Source organism: Berghia stephanieae, chromosome 7 (assembly GCF_034508935.2).
Source record: "Berghia stephanieae isolate SIO BIC M18660-M18661 chromosome 7, UCSD_Bste_1.3, whole genome shotgun sequence".
Taxonomy (NCBI): domain Eukaryota; kingdom Metazoa; phylum Mollusca; class Gastropoda; order Nudibranchia; family Aeolidiidae; genus Berghia; species Berghia stephanieae.
Genome location: NC_088366.1, coordinates 44,683,493 through 44,685,992, shown reverse-complemented (window position 1 = coordinate 44,685,992; position 2,500 = coordinate 44,683,493). Strand labels below are relative to the sequence as shown.

At 39.5% G+C, this 2,500-nt stretch overlaps 2 protein-coding genes across 3 annotated transcripts in view; both read left to right on the top strand.

Moving 5' to 3' along the window:
- Positions 1–2,500, top strand: part of LOC144977333 (uncharacterized) — a 252,281-nt gene that overhangs the window by 15,420 nt on the left and 234,361 nt on the right. The window lies entirely within an intron of this gene.
- The window catches only part of LOC144977334 (uncharacterized), a 43,110-nt gene continuing 42,185 nt past the window's right edge, over positions 1,576–2,500 (top strand). Inside the window, exon 1 of the mRNA XM_078922419.1 lies at positions 1,576–2,481. The gene's annotated coding sequence lies outside the window, so the exon portion shown is untranslated. The remainder of the gene's footprint in view (positions 2,482–2,500) is intronic.

Here is a 2,500-nt window from a genome sequence, read left to right as displayed (position 1 = left end):
TGAAGAGTAGCAGGTGCTGAATTATTTGTTAGTGAAATGGCCTACGATATATTGAGCTGGAGTTTAATACCGGTTTCTGTTGCGTTAAACAACAGTAAAAGCGTTTATAACTCTTAGAATAGGGCGCTTTTCTACCGCAACGTGCTTTTCTGATAGATTTATTGGACCACGCCACCCAATCAGTGGTAGTCGAACAAAAAAATATCTTTACCTACGGTACACCATGGAAGTCTTAGCCTTCATACCTCTCCAGATTGCGATGATCGGAGTGCTTAATCGCCGGCTTGGGGCCCGCGGACTTGAGTTACTTCCGTCTTGTTTCCAAGTCCAAAATTGTACCGCAACACCACAGCGACACCCCCATTACGAAAGGGATGGACATTTCTCATACGAACCCTTATTGATTAATTGACCAATCGGCTCTCCCAACTGATTATTGATAAATTTCTTTCATGTATTCATCCTCGGGTTTTCTCGTCGCTTCCCTTTGTTTCTCATTGGTGTATAGTATGTACCTACCCCCATTTTAGAGAGCGGTGTGGGCTCCTGAAGTCTGGGATCGTAAAAGAATAAAATACTTACAAAAAGTTGAAAATGGAAAGGCTTCGGATCGAAACAGCACAAACAATAAACGTTTCGGGTACAAACCCTTCTCCACCAAAACAGTAAACAAAGGAACGTTGAAACATTGTGAGAACTGTATCGTCTGTATTCCTGGGTAGTTGGAGTATGACAATGAATGAAAAGGTAGCTTTTCCATTTACCACAGTTTTAAAACCGCTAGGATAGTTCTATCTCGTGAAGTTTTGTATGTATGTGTATTGGGGGTGGGGGGGGGGGGGGTGGGGGGCGTGCAGTGAAACACAAAATAATAATTAATATGGTTATTAAATAACATCATGGTCTACCAATTGTGTCAGCTATAAAAAAGTAGTCCTCCAGAGCCATTAGGCTCATGGAGCCGGAGTATCTCCCGGTTTCCATAGCGCGAAACTGACAATAACAATTGCTTGCTATCCTTTGGATAGGAGGCTAGTCTATCACAAAGTACTTTCCGCCAAAAAATCTCGACGGCCCCGGGATCAATCTTGGTCCCTTTGCGTGTGAAACGAATGCTCTACCAACTGAGCTATCGGGACCCCGTCAGCTTTAAACTCGGACCTATTGATTTATTGATAGATTACTTTTATGTATTCATCTCGTCGCTTCTCTTCGTTTCTCATTGATATCTGATATCTAGTATGTATCTACCCCAGTTTTAAAACCCCTAGGATAGTTTAGTTGTATCTTTTATTTCATTTCATTATTCCTTATGTGGCTGGAAGTTGTGTATCTATGTGTATGTGTGTGTGTGTGTGGGGGGGGGGATGCATTGAAACACAATAGAATTATATGGTTATTAAATAACGTCTTTCCAAACCAATTGTATCAGCCTCCAACACGGACCAATTATGAGAGAAGCTACAAATAATGCAGGTGGGCGTTTGTATGGAGATTCTTCTGTCATATGAACACGAGTCGAATGATGTCTGTATCGTTTTAATGTACAATTTGTGCATAGAAATGGGGGAAGCATTTATGACAAACGAGTTCATATTTATCTCGAGTACGCAACGACGTGCACATATTTTCAGGTCTGATAACTGAATGCAGTTTGGACCCTGTTTTAACATTGTTGTAATGGACATTATTTTGCGTTGTTTTGGGAGTAGCCTATTTCCATTCGCTGTGGTGTTGCTCGTTACAATTTGGGCTATCAGACTTGCAATGAGTAGAGTTGGTACGTACGAACCAAAGACCCATCTGGTGTAAGATAAGTTGTTTTTATGTTGTTGTTTTTCCATACCCATACATTTTATTAATAGGGAATAACAATTTACAAAAATTGTTAATAAGCTACAATAAAAAAAATGATTTTTTCAATTCAACGCTTTGAGGTGTGATGTCTGAAGAGAAACACGAGTAAAACCAATGCGCCAAAATCTATGTGCACATATTTTCCCATAATTGTTATAGGCTCTTTGTTGTAATGGAAATATCTGAGATGCACATTCTTCCCACCAAATCCAAATATCAGTAACACAACCCTTTAGTCACATGGAACACTTATAAAAGACGTCTAACTTCTACGTCATGACACAAGACCGAAGGACTAGAGCTCAGGAGGTCACTGGTTCGAAGTAAGTAAGTAAGTAATGGAAATACTCTCAAACCAAAGAAACCTATTGTTCATTATAACAATGTTAAATCAAACCCATAATTGCGTTCGGTTATCATACTTGTAAATATACACGCATCGGCCAAAGCAAAAGAAAATAAATCTGAAAACATTTTGATGGCGACGTCGATTCTTCTGTTTCCTTTTCCCAAAAGGCCACCAGTAGCTAGAGGAAAGTAAACGGTCAGTTTCATTGTAGCATCCGCATCCAACGAAATGATTTTTTAAAATAGCAACTTGAAATTACAAAGACCAGAAATAGCGTCAAATTTGGATTCTTTA